Raw genomic sequence first — 18,467 nt, 5'->3', positions numbered from 1 at the left:
TCGATTCCTCAGCACCACATAAGCAAAAAAAGAAAAAAGCCAGAAGTGGCGTTGTGGCTCAAGTGGTAGAGCGCTAGCCTTGAGCTGAAGAGCTGAGGGACAGCGCCCAGGCCCAGAGTTCAGGCCCCACAACCGGACCCCCCCCTCAAAAAAAAAAAGGCCTTGTGCTTGTTAGACAGGCTCTCTACCATGTAAGCCACACCCTCAGCCTTTTGCTTTTATTACTTTTCTAATAGGGTCTTGTATTTATGTGTGTGGTGGTATGGGAGGGCTAGACCTTGATCTTTCTATTTGTGCTTCCCATTTTGCTAGGATGACAAGTGTACACTACTGAGCCCAGCTATTTTTTTTTTTTTTTAGATTTTGTAAAAAAAAAAATTTTTTTTTTGTCTTTTCTTTTTTGGTACTGGGGATTGAACCTAGGACATTGCACTTGCTAGGCAAGCATTTTGCCACTGAACTACGTCTAAGTCCAACTTGTTTTTTTTGGTTTAGCTGGCCTCAAACCTTAGTCCCTGTTTTCTTAGTAGTTATGGCTACAAGCCCACCATACTGGGCTATAGTTTATTTTATTTTTTAGAAATACTGGGGTTTAAACTAGGGCCTTGTACTTGCTAGGCAGTGATGTCCCGCTTGAACAATAGCTCTAGCCTTTTTCCTTTAAATAAGCAGTTGTGCAAAGGGGTTTCAACAAAATTTTCTAAATTTAATTATTTTTGCTTTTATTATTTTTCTAATAGGCTCTATCTTTTTTCCTGAGCTGGCCTAGACCACAATTCTTCTATTAGTGTTTCCCATATAGCTGGGATGACAAATGAGAACCACTGTTTTCAGTTTTCTATTGGTTGAGATGGAAGGATGTATCTCATGAACTTTTTTCCCAAGCTAGCCTTGAACTGAGATCCTCCTGATCTTTACCTTCTGAGTAACGTGGATTATGGCTGGTGATAGAATTTGTTTGCTTGTTTATTCCAAATCTTTGGTGGATAATAGAATAGATAGAACCATTTTAGATACTGAATACTATGTACCCCATGCCAAAGGTCTAGGAATTTTTTTAGGGTTCTATGAATTTTGTGTGTGTGTGTGTGTGTGTCAGTTGTGGGGCTTGAACTCTGGGCCTGGGCACTGTCCCTAAGCTCTTCAGCTCAAGGCAAGCACTCTACCACTTGAGCTACAGTACCACTTCCGGTTTTCTGGTGGTTAATTGGAGATAAAAGTCTTAACGGATTTTCCTGCCCAGGCTGGCTTTGATCCGCCAGCCTCCAATTTAACCCTCCTGAGTAGCTAACATTACAGTTGTGAGCCACCAGTGCCTGGTGAGAAATATTTTATGCTTGGGGAAAAAAAAGCTGTAGTTCACAAAAGAAAATTACAAAATCTTAGTTATTCTCTAGGCTACTGAAGAACTCTGATTTTCTCTTTTTCACAGCTCTGAATCCTTTTTACCAGCATTCCTAGTCCTAGTGGCAAATGCAGCTCCTAGGGGAGAAGATTCTCTAGTGGAGCTAGGTCTAGATGCTCATATTCTCATAGCCTAATGCCATTGCAGCTTTATCTTATAATGTCTCTGGTGCCAACTCCTTGTTCACTAGGCCATTTTCTGAATCCCATGTAGGTCTGAAGAAAGGAAGCTGTATATCTTGTCTCTGCAAATGGCAAACCAATAAAGTAGCCTGTGTCTAATAGTTGACTGTATTAACTATAAAGGATTAGCATCCTAAGAAGACAGTGTTCTGTCCCTTTCCTTGTTGAAATGATTGAAATGAATTGAAATGACAGTTCTTTAAAAAGAATGAGTTGAGATGATTCGGTCTTCTCTAATTCTCACTCTGTTGTATTAATTTGAATGACTATAAAAAGATTGAAATCTGTTTCTCTGAAGAAGACCCCAAAAGGTTCACTATATAGGATCTACTCCTTCTTGTCTTTGTATGTTCTGTTTTTTTCCTTCTGCTGTATAGACAGACAGATACATTGATAAACAGATGGATATATATAGGTATTTGTATATACATATACATACATCTTCATTCAAAAGGATAGCACTATATATATATATTTTTTTTTTAATTTTATTTTTTTTCTCATTGAGACAGGGTCTCAATATGTAGCCCAGGATGATCTTGAATCTTGATCCTCCTGCCTCAGCTTCTTGTGTGCTGGGATAGCCACACCTGGCTATATTTATACGTATATATGTGCTCATATATACCAAACAACTTATGGAAAAATACATGTATTTTGTGGCCTGAAATCCTACTTCATTAGTAACTTCAGAAATTCTATTCTGAAAAACAATGACTATCATTAATTCATAATCTGATTGACCATGAAAAAATTTCACTAGCGTAAGTATATATTTATGTGTATAAATGCCATTTAGCATGTCTGTAATCTATATGATACGGAAAGACCCCAGATGACTCTAGAACAAAGTTGGGAAAGCAACAGCCAGATAACAAATTAGATAAAGATACAATATGGGTGATTCAGAGTGTTGAACTAGTCCTTACATTGCTAGAATCTAGTTGATACACTGATGAAAGGCTAAGCAGACACTTGAGAATTATTACATAAAGGAATAATAATAGCATAATGGAGCTTTAAAAATAATTGTATAGGGCTGGGAAGGTGGGTCAGTGGTAGAGTGCTTGCCTTGTATGCATGAGGCCCTGGGCTGGATTCCTCAGCACCACAGAAACAGAAAAGGTTGGAAGTGGCGCTGTGGCTCAAGTGGTAGAGTGCCAGCTTTGAGCTGAAGAGCTGAGGGATGCCTAGGCCCAGAGTTCAAGCCCCACAACTGACCCCCCCAAAAAAAATCATAGAAAGGATGGCATTCTGTATTTATTTATAAATATTAATGTTATTTTATTTTAGAGTTTGAACTCAGTTCTTGTACTTGCTAGACAGACACTCTACCAGTTCCACTTTTTTTTTGCCTTTGTTAGTTTCTGAATAGGGTCTTGCTTTTTTCCTGGGACAGCCTGGGTTGTGACTCTCTATACTTCTGGAATATCTGGGATGACAGGTGTGTTCCACAGCACCCACCTCATTATTGGTTAAGATGAGCTCTTGTGAAATTTTTGCTTGGGTTGGCCTGGAACTATAACCACCTGATTTCAGCCTCTCCAATAGACAGGATTATATTCATGAAAAACTGTGTCCAGCTAAAATAATAATTATATTAGTCATTATACAAATACTGATATTTTTGTGGGTTACACAGATACATTTATTCAAGTTACATATGTTATACATTAGATTATACATTAATACTGTTCTTATTTATAGAATAGATAAGGTATATGCTCACTATACTTCAGGAGTGCTGAGTCTTATGTTAATGCTATTCAGAAAATATTGCTTAAACTTCTCAAGATGTGTGAAATGCTAACATAGCTGTGGAAATCCAACATGGTTTATCACCAGGTAGAAGACATATCTAAAAACCCTTCCTTCTTTCAGTCCTTCCTCATTACCACCACTTATCTCCATCAATTAGGACAAAAGAAAGGTAAATAAAATATAACTCCTCATCTTGATGAATTAATAGAAACAAAACAAGTATAAATACTGTATAACTGGGGGCTGGGATCCTAGCTTAGTGGTAGACTACTTGCCTAGCATGGGTGAGGCCTTGGGTTAAAGTCTCAGCACTGTAAAAAAAAATAAAGACATCTACATTATCTATCTATATCTACCTATATCCATCTGTCTGTCTGTCTGTCTGTCTATCTGCCTATCTGTCTGTCTCTAGGTATGTATGATATATTTATAGTATCTCCATTTCTCTATATATGAACAGGTGAATGAATCTGTGTTAGCTTTTCATTGCAGGTGACTTTTTTTTCCCTGGTTCTGGTATTGGGGCCTCACATTTTTGCTTGGCTTTTTCAAAACTCAAGATTGGTACTCTACCACTTGAACCATACTTCTACTTCTCTGCTGGTTAATTGGAGGTAAGAGTCTCCTGAATTTTTCTGCCTAGGCTGACTTCGAACAGCAGTCCTAGGATCTCAGCCTCCTAAGTAGCTAGGATTAAAGGTACAAGCTACCGGCTCCTGGTTGATTAGATGTTTTGATTCACTTATTTGTTTTTGCCAAGTAAGTAAAATGCAGAGGACATCTGTTGTTTCTGGCAGAGAATTTTGTTTTTGTTTGTCATCGCGCTCATATTTGCTGAGGAAGAGGTAAGGATATTCTGTGGCAGGAAACCTGGCTAGGATATGGTGTCAACCCCATGTCCAGGCTTCTTTGGCAGGTCAGTGTGCAGGTTGCATGTGTTAGGTGCTCTTAGCCTCCCTGTTCCACCTCCCCTCACTATGTCCTGCTTCGTTTAGTAGGTGTATATTGTGTGTGTTTTATGTGTACGTTTCTTCATTACCTGTCTTTTTCAAAGATGACTATTTCTTCAGTTTGAATTGTAAATTTAAGATACTTAAGATGGTAGAAGCCCCTGCCTTCTGACTGTCTGATTTTATTTCCCACTACTATTTTCTTAAACCTCCTTTCTTCCTTCTGGTCTTTTGTTTTCTTATTTCTTATACTCTCCTGAGAGAGGGTCACTTTTTTTTTTTTTTTGCTTGTTTTGTTTTGTCATGGGCCTTGAATACAGGGCCTGGGCATTGTCCCTGAGCTCTTTTGTTCAAGCTTAGCGCTCTACCACTTTAAGCCACAGCTCCACTTCCAGTTTTCTGGTGGTTAATTGGAGAAACAAGCTTCATGGACATCCTGCCCCTGCTGGTTTTGAACTGCCATCCTCAGATCTCAGCCTCCTGAGTTAGGATTACAGGTGTGAGCCACCAGCGCCCAGCAAGGTTCAAGTTTTTTTCTTCCATCTTTTCTTCTCCTTTTTTCCTCCTTACTTTCCTGTCTCCCTTCCTTTTTTCCCTTTCTTCTGCATAAATTTTCTAAACTATATCTTTTATGGAGCCATTTTTGAAGCGTTTGGAATATGCCTTCATTATGTTTTGAAGGTGAGAGGGATGTTCCTTTAGGCCCTGCGTCTATGTGATTTGTCCAGAATGATAGTTGCATTCAGTGATATAGTCTTCTATGTCATTTATTTGTATCTACAAGTTCTGAAAAGAAATTTTATAAAATGCTCTTCTTTTTTTCACTCTGGTTAGTATAGTAGGTATGTTATCAACAGAATTTTCTCTAAAATGAAAATATATCATTGCTAGAGGACATAGTTAAGTAAAAGCCACACAAAGTTTCTATGTGTCTAGAACCTGAGAAAATTTGAGAAGAGGTGCAGAAAGAATGTTTGTTTTAGGAATCGAGGGAGCTGCTTGGTCTAGTTTGAAAAACATGGCCATATAAAATTACATAAGGAAATTAAAAAACAATAACATGTAATGGGAAAACAAGCTAGAATCCTGTTACAAAAAGTGGCAGAGGTCTTGATTGTGTTTTAAGTGAATGTATTAATTAAACATCAAAGTGAAAGGTGCTCTCCTGGCCTCAGTTCTTAACTTTCTCCTTTCCCTGTGAAGACCTTCCTGTGCTCAACCTTAGGCACAATAGAGCCTGCCTGATAAAGGCCTGTGGCGGGTTGTCAACACTGCTCCCAGGTGGTTGTGTCTCCAAGGTTTCACCCATTGGCCCTGTTACCCCTAGTCAGAGCCTAGTGAGTCACCAGTTCTAACAAAAGAGCATTGTGTGAGGATGTGTGATTTGGGCTCTTGCGCAAACTTTGGTGGCAAACGAATGGATACATGAGGGGGCAGCACCAGTAATACACCTCTCCAGTTGTGAGATCCTTTAAGGCTCAGACTTTTATTTATCTTTGCCCAGCCCAGAGCAGTGTGCTTAGCTGATGATAGCGCTGAAAGGCTTTGCATGGCTGAAAGCTGTGGGAGGCAGGAAAACTAGCAGAAATGTTCGATGTGCGCCGGCAAGGCCAGCAGAGGGCGGGCTTGTACCAGCTGCTACTGGCTGTTTCCTTCTGTGCCGCAACTTCAGAAATTTAAATTTAAACCCGCATAACTGTATCAGGATATTGTCAGTTGCACACAACAAACCCGTATTATGGTTAGTCCAAATAACAGTCCAGAATTTAAAGAACACTGAACCACAGCATCGCATAAAGTCAAAAGAAAAAGTTTCTGGATCTGTCTTTCGGGAAATATGAGATTTTAAATTTGAACGGCCCTTACATTCACTTGGCAAGTGAAAACACAGGTTTGTGAAACTAGTCCTTTAGATGTGTTGGCAGAAAAATTAAGGCTTCTTTTAAATTGGGCTATAGGTATTCCTGAAACTAGAGATGTGGCCCTTAGGAAAAAGGTTACTAAAGCACTGCTCTCTGCTTGTCTCCCTGTGGATTATGTGTATAATTAAATCAGAATATTTATGGGCTGGCAGTAGAGCCAGGAAGCCCTGGATTCTAACCCCATCACTGAAAAAAATTGAATACATTAGTAAGATGTATGCATGTGTACTTATTTTTTCACTTCATTTAGAGAAGTGCACTACTGAAGTAGTTCAGTATTTGGATGTGACACATTCAAATTATGAAACTAAGATGTATACATGTATACTTATTTTTTCACTTCATTTAGAGAAGTGCACTAACTGAGGTAGTTCAGTATTTGGATGTGACACATTCAAATTATCTGGATTTGAATTCTGGTTCATCGTTTATTAGCTGGGTGATCTTGAGGCAGTTACTTAAACTGCCTGTTTTCATTTTCTCATCTATAAATAAGGTTACTGTTTACTTGGAGTATTTTAAAGATTGAGTTGTCTTAGAGAAACAACATTTGGTACATAGAAAAGTGCTGGGTCTGTTGGCAGAAGAAAAATGCGAACGCTGTGCTCAGTGGCTCAAGCCTGTAATCCTAGCTACTTGAGAGGCAAAGATCAAGGGATTGAATGAAGTTCATGGCCAGCCTCAGCATAAAAAGTTTGCATGACTCCATCCAGCCATGGCTGGCTGCAGTGTGTGAGTTTGTCATCCTCAGCAAATTGGAAATCATAAGTAGGAAGATGGCAGCCCATGCCAGCCTGGGTAGAAATCAAGATTCTATCTGGAGATTAACCAGGTGCCATTGGGCTCACTACTTACATAACTACCCAGGAGACTGAGATCTGGAGGATCACAGTTTGAGTCCAGCCCAGGCAAAGAAGTTTACTAGACACACCATCTCCAAAATAACCAATAGAAAGCTGGGCTGGAGTTGTGGCTCTAGTGGTATATTGCCAGCCCCGAAAGCAAGCTCGGGGGCCTGACTTCAAACTTTAGTACTACAAAAATAAAAGAACCAACACAGAATGGACTGGGAGTGTGAGTCAGGTAGTAGAGTACCTGCCTAGCAAGTATGAAGCCTCGAATTCAATTCCCAGTACTACTAAAAAATAAAATATATAAAACTTAAGGGAGACTTTTTTTAAAATAATGAATGATGGCTAGCATTCTGAGGGTATTTTTTTTCTTCAGTGCTGGAGTTCGAACTGAGGGTTGTGTGATTGTTAGGCAGGTACTATACACCTTGAGCCATGTTTTTCAGATAGGGTTTCTGGTGAGGCTGGTCTGTGCTTCCGAAATAGCTGGGGTTATTGGCATGAACCATTACACTCAGGCCCTCTGAGGCTGCCTCTTTTTTTTTTTTTTGCTGCTTATGTGGTGCTGAGGAATTGAACCCAGGACCTTATGCATGCGAGGCGAGCATTCTACCACTGACCCACCTTCCCAGCCCCCAAGGCTGCTTTTTTTAAAGGATAGAAGTGGGCTTTTAATGTCTTTCTTGAGGAGAATCAGTTGTGTAATAAATGGTAACAGTAAGAAAAAAATGGATAGTCTGACCACCAGATTGAGAAACAAAAGGCCTTTAGTTATGATTCTAGACAAGGCTGTCATTTCCACAGTCCAGAAAAATTAGCTGACATCTCACTTGGTGAAGCTTAAAATACAGTAGTAAAACACAGTAGTCCTAAACTCAAGTCCCTAAACTCTCAAGGAACTGAGAGCTAAGAGTTTTTCTAATGTGTTCTGTATGCCAGTGCATACCTCCTTACTACAGAACAACTGTAATGTTGTTTAAGGTTTTTGTTTTGTTTTCATGGAATTCGGGATTGAACTCATGACTTGTACTCTAATCACCAGAGCCACATCCCTAGAGCTTTTTACTTTTACTTTGTTTATTGATAGGGCCTATGCTTTTGCCCAGTGCCTTACTCCACAATTTGACCTCAGCCTTCCAGATAGATGGAATTACAGGTGTGCATGCTGGCAAGGCAGTTTCTTACTGAGCAACTCCAGGTGTCCCCCATGTGAAGGCAACTACGGTGAGATTATATCTGGTTGTGTGCTGGGTTAGTAGGGAGCAGTTGGCAGGAAGGAAGGAAAAGAATTGTCAGTTCATGCATGCAAAGAAAGGAACCTGAGTTCAGGGTAAGCTATGGTAAAGAGGGGACTCTGACTCACAGGAGGTCTATGCAAGGCCCCTTCCAAGGATGGGTAGGGGTGTGTGGAGGGGGTGGAGAGTCAAGCTCAGCTCAGGGGCTCTTGCTGGACAGGTTGAAGCAGCTCTGAGAAGGGCCACAGAAGCTGGTATTAGAGGCCCCACTTAGAATTCTTCACCAGACTGTTTTTCCAGGGAGCTTTTTGGGAGATGCTGACACTCCCCTTCCAGCAGGGTATCAACTAGATTTAGAAGAGAGAGCAGGAAATGGCTAGAGACCCAACTATAGGCCAAATTCTTCAGTAGTCCTTTCACCTCAACTTCACATTCAAGGTTGCTTTTGCAGGCTCCTGGTTAACAGAAGAATTCAAGGAGACACTCACCCATGGGGCAAGGATGGAAAAGGCAAACCAGATTCAGGGAATCCTCTGTAAGAAAAATGACTGTTTTTTTTTTTTTGTTAAGTGGGAAACTCACATCACCAATAATCTGGGAGATCAGGAGGTAGATGAAAAGCTAGCAATAAAGTCCCCAAAGGACTCAAGAAACAGCTATTAAAAGTCTCCATAGAGTTTAAGCTGCAGACCGACCAAAAAAAAAAAAAGTCTCTACAGGGGCTGGGAAGGTGGCTCAGTGGTGGAGTGCTTGCCTTGCATGCATGAGGCCCTGGGTTGGATTCTTTAGCATCACATAAGCAGAAAAAGCCGGAAGTGGTGCTGTGGCTCAAGTGGTAGAGCACTAGCCCTGAGCTGAAGAGCTGAGGGACAGTGCCCAGGCCCAGAGTTCAGGCCCTACGCCTGGCCAAAAAAAAAAAAAAGTCTCTACAGGCAGCTTTTTCACATTTTACCTGCATGTAGCCATTGGGAAACTGTGCAGGCAGATACAGGGTTACCCTAATCAAGTATTTACAAAACAGAGGTCTTACTGAGAGAAGCCGCTACTTGTAATAGACAAGCATGATAGCTATACTAAGCTTACGGCAGTTTTTCAGGGGGAAATGAGGACAGACTAAGGAAGCCAAAAAGGGTTGGGTGTTGGCTTTGCAAAAAGCTGAGTTACACTTACAAATAGAGTTGCCAGGTGTCCTTTATTGAACTGGACAGTGTGGTATTTTAGCTTCTGGTGTATTCAAATGCAGTCACTGCCTATTTTGAGAAAATCATTATTTCATTTGCACATTATCTTATGTTGTGATTGTTTTTTAATCTGCAGAAGTTTGTAATTTCAGCTTTTACTTACTCCTGCTAAGAACTGAATGGATAAACATGACCTTAAAGAACCTTTTTTTTTTTTGAAATGTGAGGAATCCTTTTATTTATCTATGTGCAAGTACAATGTTCCAAAACTACTGTTAAGTATTCTGTTAGAGAAAAAAATCTGCTGGGCGCCGGTGGTTCACGCCTGTAATCCTAGCTACTCAGGAGGCTGAGATCTGAGAATTGCGGTTCAAAGCCAGCCCGGGCAGGAAAGACCGTGAGACTCCTATCTCCAATAAACCAGTAGAAAACCGGAAGTGGCGCTGTAGCTCAAGTGGTAGAGCGCTCGCCTTGAGCTGAAGAGCTGAGGGACAGCGCCCAGGCCCAGAGTTCAAGCCCCACGACTGACAAAAAAAAAAAGAAAAAAATCTGTCCTTCAGATGGAGAAGGCATACTCTATAAGAAGTCATCTCTCTTAGGCTCTGAGGAGTGAATGTTTTTGTTATCCTGTAGGGAACACACATTTCTCTTTGAGGTAATAAGAAGAACTAACATTAACTGAGGGTTACACATGCCTGGTGCTAGGTGAGCACTTGACACTCTCTGCCTTCTTTCTTACAGAAGAGAAAACAATTTAGAAAAATTGACTATTGAGCCCCAATCTTGGAAGTTATCCTCAGGCCCTCTTTTCCTCTTTGTCAGCTATAGCTCCAAAACATGTTTCCTCATTCTCTTTCTAGCTTGAAAGTTACACTGTCCTTCAAACCACCCTCCCTCTTTACACAAGGGCCAGAGTGATTTTTGGTTTTTGAACTGTAAACTAGAGTATGTACTCTCCAAGGGCTTCCATACATGTAAACAAACCCCAAAGTCCTTCTGGATTGCTTAGTGCAAATTCTCCATCCATCCATCCAAGCCTACTATATGCCAGGCCCTTGTCTGGATGCCGGCATATTGTTCCTATATAGAACTTACATTCCAGTTTGAGGGGACTATAATCACAAAAGTACATAGTATGTCAGGTGGCTGTAAGTGGTTTTGCTATGTAGGAAATTGCCTCCAAAGTGGGGAAATGAAAACTCAGAAGTCTCAAGAGGTGTGAGGGCTATTGTAGCAGGATAGCCAGGAGGGTCTTTCCAAAATGATGACATTTGAGCAATATAGAGAGTGAGCTGAGTGTATTCGGGAAGAATATTTCAGGCACAGGGACAGCAAATACAAAGGTCCTAAGGAAACATATTTGGCACATTTGAGGAACAGCCAAAAGACTACAGTGATTAGCGCAGAGCGGGGAGGACAGTCGGAGTAACTTACAAGCTTCCCATCCAGGGACTTGGGCTTTGAGCTGGTGTGGAGCTAGGTTGGAATGGTAGCACAATTAGCTGTGTGGTTCTATAGAAGGATAGGTGTGGCTTCAGAAATCCTGATACAACACCAAAGTAAGGAGTGATCAATGGTGTGACTAGACTGAGAGAAGAGAGAAAAGCTGAATGAGAAAAGGCTGGTGAGTAAACAGGGATCAAATGAACTTGCCCATGGCTATTCACTCAGCTTGTGATGGAGGTTTACTCCCTGCAGGCTGACTCTGGAGCCCGCCTCTCAGCCACTGGTAGAGTAGAAGGAGCACTAGGAGACGGCTGTTGCAGCCCCTTAGGTTTCCTGTCTGAGAGGTTAGCAGTTCCCTAAGACTGAGTTCACAGGCAAGAAAGGAGACAGTTTCCTATTAGAAGCTTTATTAGAAGAAGCAAAAAGTAGAAAAACAACTTCCTAAATACAGAAACGTCTAGAAGATCAAAAGCAGCAGAACAAAACTCCCAAATCTATAGGGTGAAGCTGGAGTCTTTATCAGTGCTTTTTTGTGATTCTCAAAGAGAATGCCGTAAGGACAATGCTTTTGGAAAAGAGAAAAAGTGGCAAAGACTATGACTTTTGAGTTCCCTTTTCTGGGAGAGCAGCTGGTTTAGAAGGTGAAGGCTATGCAAATATAAAGTGAAGATCTTTTTTGTTTGTTATTTTGAGCCACCCATTCTCTGGCTTATACTTTAGTTTTTAGCTTCCTCTGGAATGGTTTAGATCTCTATCCTTGTGATGCAAAACTTTCTCCTCAGTGTTATTTTCCATTTGCTAATCAGTTGGATTTATTTGAGTTAAACTGTGGACTTGGTTGATTCTTTTGGAAGTGTTTTTTCCTTCAAACTAGGTTATAGAAATAATTAGCACACAGCTGCAGCAAGCAGACTTCTACTTTCAACTTTAAGATGAAAAATATGAATATTCAGAAATTTGCTTCCATGTTGAAACTGACCAACTTTTTTGGTAGTTCTAATTTGTGTGTGTGTGTGTGTGTGTGTGCGCGCGCGCGCGTGCGTGCGCACGCGTCAGTATACTTGTGTGCCTGTGTGCCTGTCCTGGGCTTGAATTTAGGGCCTAGCTGCTGTTCTTGAGTTTTTTGGTTCAAAGTATATTCTACCACTTGAGCTACAGCATCATTTCTGGCTCTTTTGGTAGTTAATTGGAGATAAGAGTCTCGTGGAGTTTTCTGGGCTGTCTTTGAACTTGATCCTCAAAAGCTCAGCCTCGTGAATAGCATGGATTACAGGCGTGAGGCATAGAGTTCTATTTTTAACACATATATAAATAGGAGGATTGCATGTCCTTATTTCTTGAGAAGGCAGGTAGGCCCCATAAGAGCAGGAATTGGCGTTGGCATAAGGGGACATAGGTATCCATTTGTGTTCAACATAGTTGAATGACCCTGTGACTTCCTTAACTCAAAAATTCATTTCCTCCAAACTAACTGATAAGTTTGCTGAGTGGATTAATTGAAGTAGTATGTGAGAGGGTACACAGTGATTTATTGCATGATTGGAATCCTTACGTAAATTGCTGGCAGACCACTTCTCGCTTTTGTATAGTTATTGTTTTCACTTCAGTTTTGTTGTTTTACAAGCAGTAACTATTCATTATTATCTAAACCAGGAATGAATGGGTAAGAATGAAAGACACCAAACCAGAGGGGTGGCTGGCTGGGCTCAGGAGCTGTCAGGACTCTGCCAGGTAAACCTAGGCCCATAGTCTCCAGTGCCACTGACAGCTGGAGAAACAAGGAAACCCAGGGGATGACAAAGTCAGATCTTATCTGTGTTGTAGTGTCTAACTAGTAAGTATGTTAACAACTAATAAGCTAGTCTTTGAATACAATCAATGGTAGAATTGCTAAGTATAGTGGTGCATTTTTGTAATCCTAGAACTCAGGAGGTATAGGCGGAGGCAGGAGTCCAGAACTTGGAGGATCAGGAGTTCAAGGTCAGACTGGGTTTCATAGTGAAACTCTTTAAAAAAACAAAACCAAAACAATCACCTCTACCCCACAAAAGAAAAGCTTTTCTTTCTTCATCTCTACCTTATAATTGGGTAAAGGGCTTCCCTCCATTAAGTCCTGATTTTTTCCAAGAGATAAGCATAGTTAACATGTGCAGAGTTCAGTTGGCCCCAGCATGAAGTTATAAGACCTTTTTTTTGAGTCCAGCTTCAGGAATTTATGCTACTTATTTCTCTTTGTTACTTTCCAGCACAGTGAGACTCAAACACACAGGAATTTAATAATGATGGGTATTACTTTAAAATATCTATTCCCAGACCACCCTCCCTCCCCCCCACACATACACATTGCAGGTCTGAATTCAAGTGCTCTTGGATTCTGTATATTCTAGGCAGTTTCTATGATTTTGAAAGTTTGCAGAACATTTTCCTCACCTTGTTTTTTTGTTAAGTACTATGTATCTGTACCTACCTGTCATCCATCCATCTATCTATATTCATCCTATCTATCTCTGGTCTCATTGCAATGCCCAGGCTGAAATTACATGCCCATTATTTACCACTGTGCCCAGCTTTCCTTGCCTTTAGAAAAGTCATTTCTAGTCTTCAGTTACTGTGCTATTTGTACTGACATGCGTGAGCCGCAGGTAGGAATGGATGAAAGGACCTGAGGAACCAAGATGACCGGTGAGAGATTCTCAAGAAAAAGAATTGAGAACTGAGTGGCCTTTATTCTGTGCTTGGGGACTCTCTTTTGAAGTACTGGGATTTGAGCTCAGAGTCTTCCATTTTTGAGTTAGGCTCTCTACCACTCGAGCCACTCAGGGGTGGTTTTTTTTTGTGCTATTTTTCAGATAGGGTCTCACTTATGCCTAGGCTGGCCTGGACTGCAATCTTCCAAGTTATGCTTCCCCTACCTAGGAAGTAGGTATACACCACAGTGCCAAGCCGTTGTGCTTTCCCTGTAGCTGAAATGACATCTGTGTGCCACTATCCCCAGACACTGAGATGGAATCTTGTCTCAGTCTTCCAGATCTCTGCCGCCTAGAAAGGTGGGCTGCTGTGCCTGGGAATTCTTTCAGTGCAACCTTGGATGAGCTGAACTTTATTTTTTTAACTATAAAAATAGTAATTTCTGCCTCTGTACTTTTATTATTGATTGTCCTTTTCCTTTTTTCTTTTCCTGCCATACTTCCAAAAGAACTGTTGTACTCATTGTCTTGTGTCTCTGCTTCCTCAGTCCTTACTCACACCTGACAGCCATCTTTAAACTAGAGAACTCTTACTTCCTTAAGACATTAGTGAAATAACTGAGTTAGGTGCTGGGAATGCAAATGAAAACACACACACAGACACATACACACACATATACATATATACACAGTATCCCAGAACCCTTGTAGCATGTAGTCAAATGAAGAGACAGCAGTACTCAAATAATTACATAAATAACTAACTGCAGTGTGTACAATGGAAGAGAAGAGGATAACATGAAGGATCTAGTCATGGTTTAAAACATCTTGGAGAGCTAACTGTGCTATGGTTGGGGCATGGGAATGGGAGGGGGCTTTTGGGAAAGTGGGAACTACAGGAGGCAGGAGCCTTGATGCTGGAAGTAGTATAACATTAGGCTGCATTAGCACGAAGAAATGCTTGCAGAAAGGAAGATTGTGGGAGCAGGAAGAGAATGTCTTTATAGTATTTAACTTCAGATTTTATGTTTTAAAAATGGTGTAACTGTAGATAATTCCTGCTTCATAGGGGGATATGAGAGCCATTACTTGATCATTGGTGTTCTAGGAGTCCTAAGACTCGGTGTTTGGGAGTGAGAGTATAGTTCAGGTGCTTTTTATGTGCCGATGCCTCAGTTTGATTCCCACTACTGCAAACAACAGAAAAACAATGGGAGTGAAGGCCTACTGAATGTAGATGCTGGGTGGAGGAAGATAACCCCCAGTAAGTGTTCCTAAGTGAGAAGAAAAGCCAGGAGATACTGGGAAGCTTGTCTGAAGGAGGCAGTGGTAGAGTACCACTAAGAGATCAATGAAACTAAGAATTGACTAATCCACTAATAATGTGGTGGCCTATGCTTGCTTATGTTCAGCTCTTGGTAGGTTGAGGCAGAAGGAATCAGACAGAATTCAAGGCTAGCCTAGGTGACAGAGAAACCCTATCTATCCTAAACTCTTACCACCATCACCACTACCCCCAGAAAAGGAGAAGAAAAACAGAATTGAAAAACTTTCTGGTAGATTTTACAGCATGGTACTCTATTATATAATCAGGCCCATCTTCATAATCATCTGTTTTTTGCCTGATGGGGAAGGAAGGGTGTGGGTTACTTTAGATCCATCCCAAGCTTCTAGAGATCTGGCTGCATGAGCAACTATCTGCATGGTGTTATAAACAAGACCATTATAAGATAAACACTTTTGACAAGGCATTTATTACCAAATGCTTTGATATCAGAGAGACCCAGCTAGTTTCTTGGGTTTTTTTTTTTGTTGTTGTTGTTTTTTTCAAGCCTGTATTTCTTGTGCAGTGCTTGTCAGGTTTCTAAAAAAGTCTAGATCTTCAGAAACAGAGGTCTACAAGATGCCTATTGATTTTAAAGGTATGTTTAATGCTACTGAAAATGATAGAACCATGCTGTTTATTTTGCAAACCCTTGTTTGCAAAATAAACAGTCTAAAAATATCTACAAGAGTAATTTTTGAAGCTAAAATAAGATTGTCATCATCATTTTCAGGATAAAAATCTAGTACATGGGGCTGAGGTGTGTTTCAAGTGTTAGAATGCCTGACTATCAAGCCAAAGATCTGAGTTCAATCCCCAGCACTGCCAAAAAGAAAGCTTAGTAAATCTTGGAATGGGGATGTAGTTCAGGGGTAGAATGCTTGCCTATTATTTAAGAGGGTCTGGATTTGAATTCAAATACCAATTCTTCCCCCCCCCCCACACCAAGTGAGCACATGATTTGTGACCTAAACAGGCAGCACACAAGCCAAGTTTCCAGACAGATTTAAGAAGTTATTAGCTTTCACCTGAATTTAACATATTAAAAGCGCTAAAAGTTCTCTCTTAGGAATATCAATGTTAAAATACCAGAACACAAATACCTTTCAGAGTTATATAGGAAATGATTTTTAAAGTACTAAAGAGACATACTATAAGATATAGCTAAGAAACATTAACATTACTCACTTACACAGTATATTTAATATCTTTATCTTTTAAAGACAGATATATGGAAATATATATGTACATGCCATTTTCCTTTGGAGGATTTTAAAATATTTGTCTTGATTCATTGTACATTTTACTTATATATTGTATAATTAATAGATATATGGTATGAAATGGTTCAGAAGAAGAAATACCAAGTAAGCTTGGAGTCAGTGGTTAATGCCTGTAATCCTAACTACTCAGGAGGCTGAGGTCTAGGATTATAGTTCGAAGCCAGCCTAGGCAGAAAAGTCGGTGAGACTCTTATCTCCAATAAATGGAGAAAAAGCTGGAAGTGGCACTGTGGCTTAAATGGTAGAGTGCTAACCTTGAGTACAAAGACCTTCAGGGATAGTGCCCAGATCCTGAGTTCACAAACCCCAGGACTGGCCAAAATAAAAAAAAAAAAAAAAAGATTCCAAGTAACTTGAACAAGTAGTGAGTGGCCAAGCTAGATTCCTATCTCTTGCAATGTTGGTGCTTTTTTTAAATTTATTTTTTAAAAATTATTGTCAAGGTGTTGTATAGAGGGGTTACAGTTACATAAGGAAGGTAATGATTATATTTCTTATCTAACTTGTTACCCCTGTCAGTGCCTTTTACTGACAGAAATAATCTCTGGAAAATGTTGGGCTGGAATCTGAACTATATAGCAGTTTATAGGGAAGGAAAGAAAATATGTGTTCAAATGTATCCAGGGAGGCTCTCCAGTACCTCTTTTTTGTGCACACCTTCTCCAGTCTTAGTGATTAGATGTTCTTCACTGGCACATTCAGTGTACACTAAACTCCACTGTCTAGCATTTACCTGTCTTGTTAGGTGGAAAAAGCTAATAATCATGGTGTACTTACATAACTCACTTTAAATTCTTGTGTTTGTCTTTATTGCTTTGCTGGTAAATTGATTTTAAGCTTTAGCTGTTAGTTCACTTTAAAGAACAATTCAAAAGAAGGAAATTCTAGTGTGACAAGAACTTTGACAATTCCAGGGTTATCTCTACCAGAATCTACTTAAACTGTGTTGTTCCAGGAAAGATGCAGTTTGTTGTTGTTTGCTGATTGTGGGATCTGAACTCTGAACTCTGGGCTTGGGCACTGTCCCTCAGCTCTTCAACTCAAAGCTATGAGCTTAACCACTTGAGCTACTTCCAGCCTTTTCTGCTTATGTGGTACTGAGGAATCGAACCCAGGGCCTCATGCATGGAAGGCAAGCACTCTACCACTGAGCCACCTTCCCAGCCCCAGAAAGATGCGTTTTTTTAAAGGGCAGTTGCTCTACACTTGTGTGGCAGTCCCCTTGCTGTTGGACAGAGGACCCTGGGAGAAGAGTGGAGAGTTGTTCTTCCTTTCCCACTTTTTTTGTACACTCCAGTGAGCTTCATATACTGTGTGTTTACTTAGTATTTAATGAGTGTTTTACATTCAGTTCATTAGTATCCACCACCACACCAAGATATATAGAAGTACATATTATAGAACTATATTGAAGACAATCTTGGTTCATGAGTTAGTAACTTAATGTTCACCAATTTAATTTTCCTGTATTATCTATTAGGCTGTTTGAAGTATTTTTAAACCACTTTGAGTAACATTAATTTAGTAGCGGTCTGGGGTGCAGTGTTTGTTGAGACAGTTGCGGCACCACACTGAGAACTTGTAGGTAGCGCCTGATTTTAGCCTCCCCTCTGCCTCGGTCACAAAGGGCCATAGTCTCCACCGCGCTGTGCCGTCAGAGGACGGAATAGGCAGTGTCGGAGCCGTTGTCCAGTGCTGGCTGCGGCCCGGGCGACGCGCCCCGCACTGGATGTGGCCAGGGCCTTCTCATGGATTCAGGAAGCTCCTTCTACCAGGTAACCAACCCACTGCTTCCTCCCCTGCCAGGCTGACTCCCCGGTGCGAGGGGGCCGGCCTGCCCGCCCGCCCGCCCGCCCGCCCTCACGCTTTTCCGTGTCCGTCCTTCAGACCCCGCCCTGGTAAGTGTTGAGGTGTCCGCCACCAGACAGTCCTCACACAGGTGCTGGGCCTCAAAGTCAGGTTAGCGACGGCAACTTGGAACTGATTTTCAAGCTCCTTCCTCCCCCCACAGGTCAAGAAAACCCAGGTGGGAGGTGGCAGGCGGGCGCTGCGCGGGGCGCGGGCGGAGGCGGGCTTCGGGTCTGGGTGCAGGTGGAGTGGTGTGAAGGGTTGGGCTTTTTTTTTTGTTCCTAAAAATGCAACGAACAAAAAAAAAAGTACAACAATCCAAACCCAACCGTCTCCTGGCGCGTCGCCTCCTCGGGGCACTTCCTGCGCGGGGGATCCGGCGGAGACGCGGG

At 41.2% G+C, this 18,467-nt stretch overlaps 1 protein-coding gene across 2 annotated transcripts in view; it reads left to right on the top strand.

Annotated features, from left to right (window-relative positions):
• Trim13 (tripartite motif containing 13) overlaps window positions 1–18,467 on the top strand; it is a 42,530-nt gene that overhangs the window by 12,066 nt on the left and 11,997 nt on the right. The window contains exon 1 of one of the 2 annotated variants that reach the window (XM_013034850.1): window positions 17,984–18,002. The exons of the other annotated variant lie outside the window; for it this stretch is intronic. The gene's annotated coding sequence lies outside the window, so the exon portion shown is untranslated. Of the gene's footprint in view, window positions 1–17,983; window positions 18,003–18,467 lie in introns of those variants that run through there. 2 annotated transcript variants of the gene reach the window in all.

Source organism: Dipodomys ordii, unplaced genomic scaffold (genome assembly GCF_000151885.1).
Source record: "Dipodomys ordii isolate 6190 unplaced genomic scaffold, Dord_2.0 Scaffold197, whole genome shotgun sequence".
Lineage (NCBI taxonomy): Eukaryota > Metazoa > Chordata > Mammalia > Rodentia > Heteromyidae > Dipodomys > Dipodomys ordii.
The sequence above is the reverse complement of the archived record's forward strand: the minus strand, read 5'-3'. Positions and strand labels throughout refer to the sequence as shown.